The sequence below is a fragment of the Bufo gargarizans genome, chromosome 3 (genome assembly GCF_014858855.1).
Source record: "Bufo gargarizans isolate SCDJY-AF-19 chromosome 3, ASM1485885v1, whole genome shotgun sequence".
In the NCBI taxonomy this organism is placed as follows: Eukaryota; Metazoa; Chordata; class Amphibia; order Anura; family Bufonidae; genus Bufo; species Bufo gargarizans.
In genome coordinates this window covers 186,719,832-186,726,926 of record NC_058082.1, presented here as the reverse complement: position 1 = coordinate 186,726,926, position 7,095 = coordinate 186,719,832, and the positions used below count along the sequence as shown (strand labels likewise).

Sequence of the window (7,095 nt, the reverse complement as noted above, 5' to 3'; positions counted from 1 at the left end):
CTGAGAGCAGGAGCGCACAGCGTCACTGGTTGCTATGACGCCGTGCGCTCCCTGCTGCCGCCGCAATACAGTAATACACTGGTATGATCTATACCAGTGTATTACTGTACTGTGTCGGCAGCAGGGAGCGCACGGCGTCATAGCAACCAGTGACGCTGTGAGCTCCTGCTCTCAGGAGGGATCCAGGCCGCGGTTCCACGGCCCGCACACGGCCGTGTGCATGGGGCCTAATAGTAAGTAACCCCATCATGTACCTTACATTAATCGCATGGTGTCCATTATGTGAGTAGGAACATAATGGCGTTACTATTAATAAGAAGCATATGGCGTTCTTAATAGCAAGTGACACGATCATCAACCCCATGTCGCCCATTATATGAGGCACATGAAGGGGTCACTCTTACTATGGAGCGAACCATACTGATAAATTCAGTGTGGTGAGCCATGATGACATGGCACCTAACATTACAGTTAATATGTTGATTATATTATTTACTTACCTATGTGAAGAATGGGTTAACCCAGATGCTGTGGGTGCTTGCGCTGATATCTTCAAATTTGATTGGAGATCACTTTAACTGCCAGTTTGAGAACCTATAAAAGAACAGAAAATAACGATTTTGGCTCATTCACGTAAGTATTTTTCAAGAGACAGACCTGCGTTCATCTGTGTCATGGAAGATCTGTTGAAACAACTTATTTTCAGAGCAGAAAGCAAAGGGGGAGAAGAATGGCTGAGGAAGTGCTTACAGCAAGGACCGGACCAGCAAGAAGAGCTTCTTTTATCTTCTAATCCCGTCTGCTGCGCAGTACCTGGCGCGAGCGCCGAACTGATCGATCCTCCCTGCGATAATTTTTTGCGCATGCGCGAAAAACCTGAGACCCGCTCGCCGATTAAAAAACGTCAGCGGAGAGACAAGAGGGCATATTCCCCTTCACAATATGCGCCTCCTTCTAAGACCAAGAAAACCAACTTATCTTCAAGCCGAGCCAGCAGGAAAATTCAACGGCGTCATTTTCAACAGCATTCAACTGTCACTCAGGAGCCATCACCTGCTTCAACAGTTGATCATCCTCCTACATCATCTGCTTCTGGTGAGCTGAATTATAACTTTTTAAGTGACTGCAAACCGCAGGGCACTATTAATCAAGAGATTAATTCACTTGACATTGATTCTTCTAAATTGAAGATTCAGTTGTTTGATGAATTTTTACTTTACCTATCTAAAAAGGATGAGTCACCAAAAAATGTTTGGTCTGGATTAGCAGATGTCAGTCAAGTTAATACCCTTAATAGTCTGACTGCTGCTAATTCAACCATTCAACCGTTCACTAATGTACCTAAAATGTCCAATATTAACCCTGAAATGGCAGTAATTCCTGAGCTTGAATTTAACTCAGGTATAAAAGAGACATCTGTTAAAGAAGTTCTGGCGTGTCAAATTTCTCCATTAGGGTTTCATTTACCCTTGAGCGTGAAAGAAAAAATTTGGAGAAAAGAATATGTTGAAATTTTTTCTCTTCTTCCTTCATCTAGTGAGAATTTAAAAAGTGAATTATTGAAAGACAAAAAATCAGATTCTGAAGAAAATAGAAAATTACACCAGAAATCCTTTTTTAACTGACTGCAAGCATTTAATATATACGCAGCAGTTTTGGGTGAAAAATTTCCTAGTCTTTGTACTGGTTTAATTTACCATGTAGATACTATTTTGGAGGCATATAGAAATTTTGGCGGAATGGGTTGGTGTCTGTATGACGAATCCTTTCGTCAGAAACTTGCAGTATATCCGAATCTAAATTGGGGTAGTAAAGATGTCGGGCTTTGGTTGAATTTAATGCTCCCTAACAAAAACAATCTTTTTCGTCAACCCAATTTCATTAACGTCAAAAAAGGTATCTGTTTCGCATTTAACGAGTCGCATTGCAGATGGCAACATAATTGCAAATACCGACACGAGTGTTCTTTCTGTGCCGGTTCTCATTCAGCCTCAAAATGTTTTAAAAAACAAGGTATTCACTTCCCAATTTCTAACAAGGAAATTCAATCGTTTAAACAAGGTGACTCCGCTGAATTTGCCAATAATAATTCAGTGGCTAGGTCATTACCCAAACATTCAGATGGCTAATTTATTAATTGACAGTTTTACCAATGGGTTTTTCATACCTGAATTTGTGGGTCCAGGTTGCATTCTAGTTGAAAATGCGTTATCTGTAAAACAAAATATTGACATTGTTAAAGAAAAAATTGAATCTGAAATTTTGGCAGGTAGGATTGCTGGTCCCTTTGATTCTCCCCCCTTCTTGAATTTTCGTATATCTCCTTTAGCTTTAGTTCCTAAAAAAGAACCAAATTCTTTTCGTCTTATTCACAATTTATCTTATCCTAAATTCAGTTCCTTAACGATGAGATGGAAAAAAATAAAGCCAGTGTGAAATACTCCTCATTTGATCAAGCTTTGTCTTTTTTACAAAAAGCATGCCGCAATTCTCTTCTTGCCAAAGCTGACATTAAATCTGCTTTCAGACTACTACCTATAAACCCCATCGGTTATAATTCTTTGGGTTTTTATTTTCTCGATAAATTCTTTTATGATATGGCCCTTCCCATGGGATTCACCCTATCTTGCTTTTATTTTGAGGCGTTTTCAACTTTTCTACACTGGGTTATGGATATTCACTCAGGTAGTGGATTTTTACTACATTATCTCGATGACTTTTTATTTATAGGTCGTGTAGATTCGGATGATTGTATGAATCTTCTGAATAGATTCATTGGTATAGCTAAATATTTCTGCATTCCATTAGCTGTAGATAAAACTGTCTATCCTACTACGAATCTCAAGTTTTTGGGCATAGATATAAATACAGTAACAATGGAATTTAGCATACCAATGGAAAAAATCCAGAATACTGTTCAACAATTAACTCGCATATCCGGAAAAGAAAAAATTACGCTTAAACAACTTCAGTCTCTTTTAGGTTCTCTTAATTTTATTTCTCGTGTGATTCCCATGGGAAGGGTCTTTTCTAAAAGATTGTATGCTGCCACATCAGGTAAGTCCTCACCTCGATCCCATATTCGCATCACCAAACAACTAAAGGATGACATTTCAGTTTGGTTGCAATTTTATGTGAATTTAACGGTCACACCATTTGGCAGGAAGAGTTTGTTGGCTCAGACACCTTGTCTCTTTATACAGATGCGTCTGGTGCTATTGGATATGGTGCTTATTTTGACAACTTTTGGTCTGCCGAACGTTGGCCTTTAAATTGGATTACTAATAACAAGTACTCAAAAAATTTGGTTTTTCTAGAATTATTTCCAGTTCTAGTTTCTCTAACAATTTGGTCCTCAGTGTTTCAGAATAAGAGAATTCTGCTAAGGTCGGACAATATGGGAGTAGTTTTTTCCATAAACTGTTTAACTTCAAAGTCTCCGTTAGTTTCTTCATTATTGCGTAAGATAGTTTTTCAATGTCTAAAATTTAACATTTGGATAAAAGCTAGATTTATTTCTGGGAAAACTAATTATATTGCTGATTATTTGTCCCGACAGCGCTTCAAGGAATTCTTCTTAATGACACCTCGAGCTTCCCGAATGGGAATTCCTTGTCCAACTCATCTTTGGGAGATATCAGAGGATTAACTAATGAACTTAATTTTGGTTCATTAGCCAAGAATACATGGGCAGCATATTCTGCCGCATGGTTGGATTGGAAGCTTTTCTGCATATCTCAAAAAATTTCTTACATTGATTTTAATTTAGGGAATTTTATCAAATTTATTATATATCTTTACAACAACGGTTTACAAGCCGATTCTATTTCTAAAAAATTATCGGGCATTTCTTTTTTCTTTAAATTAAAAGGCGAAAGCTCTATTCTGAATAATTTTATCATTAAACTAATGATTAAAGGTATCAAAAGAAAGTCAGTCCACAATGTTAAGACCAGCCCTTTATCTAATTGAATTGTTACAAAAGGTCATATGTAATTTAGTATTAGTTTGTTCTTCGGAATATGAAACCAATTTATTTTCTGCAGCATTTTCTATAGCTTTCTTTGCTGCTCTAAGATTAAGCGAGATTGCTGCAGACAATAAAATCTCAAATCCCCCATTATTGATATAGGACCTTCAAAAGTTGTATGGATTTTTGGTGATGAACTGATTCAATTGGCTGAGAGAAGATCTGCTTTTAGACATTCTACTGTTAATTTAGGTTATTCAGCAGAATTTTCCATAAACTGGTTTTCCTTTGCTGACCTTAAAATTTCTGATATCTTCAAGAATGTCAGCCTTATATATTCAAAAATGTCGAAACCTGACCTGTTTATTTTACATATTGGCTCGTTTGATTTGGGAAAAATCAAAACGCATTTGTTAATTTATGAATTAAAAGAATTGTTATGTAAAATATGCTACTTACTTGATGGTGTTGTACTCGTATTTTCTGACATCATCCCAAAATTTTCTTGGTTCAATTCTGAGTTATCCTTTCTGGAAACAATTAGGAAAAGAATTAATAAAAAAAATGGAGATTTATTTGAAGGAAATTGGTCATGGCAATTACAGACATGTTGAATTAGAAGGATTCGTTAGAGGACTTTACCAAGAAAAGGATGATCAGCTTTCTGATATTGGATGTGATATATTCATTTCAGATTTGCAGAACATAATTGATAATGGTTTTTATTAAAGGCTTGCAATGTTTATTGGGCCACTTGTTTTTATGTGGCGTTGTGGGGTTAAGTCACTCTCTGAGTGGACTGAGTGTTATATGGTTTATTGGTTTAAATATTTACTTATTTATATTTGAGAATAAATTGGATTAACCAGATTATAATTAATTGGTTAAGTAATAAGCATTGCGGCCTTTAATTACCCAACTAAATAAATAAAGATATTTGCTTAAATTCTATTTTGAGTGATGATTTATTCTATTTTGTGAATTGGAGCGTATGACATCATGGAGCGAACCATACTGATAAATTCAGTGTGGTGAGCCATGATGACATGGCACCTAACATTACAGTTAATATGTTGATTATATTATTTACTTACCTATGTGAAGAATGGGTTAACCCAGATGCTGTGGGTGCTTGCGCTGATATCTTCAAATTTGATTGGAGATCACTTTAACTGCCAGTTTGAGAACCTATAAAAGAACAGAAAATAACGATTTTGGCTCATTCACGTAAGTATTTTTCAAGTTCCCTCCCTCCCTTCCCTATTTATTTTGTCGCTTTGCTTATTGACGGGGGTTAAGTCACTCTCTGAGTGGACTGAGTGTTATATGGTTTATTGGTTTAAATATTTACTTATTTATATTTGAGAATAAATTGGATTAACCAGATTATAATTAATTGGTTAAGTAATAAGCATTGCGGCCTTTAATTACCCAACTAAATAAATAAAGATATTTGCTTAAATTCTATTTTGAGTGATGATTTATTCTATTTTGTGAATTGGAGCGTATGACATCATTAATGTGAGGTACATGGAGGTACTAAAGTAATATGACCATGTGCCTCACATTGATACAGGCATACAGCATGAAGCACATACCTGTACAAACCACAGGAAACTTCCCCTGCAGCAAGATCCCTTTGGTGTTGAAGGATAAAAATTTAATTTTTATACTTTTCCTTAAATTCCTTTTTTTTTGTTCAATTCATTGGGGGACACAGCACCATGGGTATACGCCCAGCTACCACTAGGAGACACTAAATAAGAAAAAGGTTGGCTCCGGCCAGGTGGGCTATACCCTCTCTACAGACACTAGTCTAATCAGTTTGTACCAATAGCAGAAGGAGAGAGAAACAAAAGCAAAGAATCAACATGTCCTGGATTGGGAAAGGAAGGAAGAACAGCAGCCCGGTGACAGGAAAAGAAGTGAAAACAGAGGATGGGATCTATGTCCCCCAATGATTCGAATGAGAAAGGGATTTTACGGTAAGTACAAAAATCCAATTTTCTCGTTAATGTCATTGGGGGACACAGCACCATGGGCGTCCCAAAGCAGTTTCCGAAGGTGGTAAGAGAAATCTCATGCAAAAGTTGGACTATCTCCAACAGGACTAGGAGAGGCCATAGCATGAGATGGTAGATAGAAAAACTAAGCAAATGAGAAGAGAGGCTCCAGTACCAGGAAGAGTTCAAAGAAAAAAAATCGTGGGAGACCGCCAAGATCCCAAGGTCAAGTGCCTTGGAAAAAATCCATATGCAAGAAAGGAACAAAGGGAAACACCCAGCTCCACCCAAGCTGGAAAAGATGAAGAAGCTAGAGGATAGGGAGCAGGGCTAGATGTCCTGCGCATGAACCGAGAGGTGAACAAATGCGAACTAAGGAGCCAGAGGAAGGATCTGGAAGAATCAGGGCTCCCCCTGAAGAAACAGGAGAGCAGTACAACCGAACAGCGTCTGTTGGCAATGACCTAGCGCAGTGGTGGGCAACCTTTTTTTTCAACTGAGCCAAATATCGCCAAAACCACGATTGAAATTTATTTTGAGAGCCACATTTTTAAAACCTAAAATATTGCGTCAACAGTACCAGTGAGGACTATTAGGGCTCATGCACACGACTGTGTGCCCGCCGTTGCCATATTGCAGGCCGCATACGGCGGGTCCGCAATACACGGGCACTGGCCGTGTGCAGCCCGCATCAAGGACCCATTCACTTCAATGGGTCCAGGATCCGGGATATGAGTGCTACAGTGTGCTTCCGTGGTGCTTCTGGCTGTGCCTACGCCCCGCAAAAAAGTAGCGCATGCACTACTTTTTTGCGGTGCGGAGGCACAGCCAGAAGCACTACGGAAGCACACTGTAGCACTCATATCCCGGATCCTGGACCCATTGAAGTGAATGGGTCCATGATGCGGGCTGCACACGACCGTGTGCAGCCCGCATCATGGACCCATTCACTTCAGCATGCGCTACTTTTTTTGCGGTGCGGGCAGTCGGATGCGGATCGCGAACCCCATTTAAGTGAATGGGTCCGCGATCCTCATGCAGCTGCCCCATGGTCTGTGTCCGTGCATTGCGGACCGCTATTTGCGGTCCGCAGCACAGGCACGGCGCCCTTACATTCGTGGG

General features: G+C 39.0%; 1 long non-coding RNA gene across 1 annotated transcript; it reads right to left on the bottom strand.

Annotated features, from left to right (window-relative positions):
* Nucleotides 1-411: 411 nt before the first annotated feature.
* On the bottom strand, nucleotides 412-5,123 carry LOC122932126. Its single transcript, XR_006388280.1, has 4 exons — nucleotides 5,065-5,123; nucleotides 4,430-4,500; nucleotides 2,168-2,212; nucleotides 412-594 (listed from the first exon to the last, which is right to left on the bottom strand). It is a non-coding gene; the product is annotated as an uncharacterized LOC122932126 (long non-coding RNA).
* Between the last annotated feature and the right edge of the window lie 1,972 nt (nucleotides 5,124-7,095).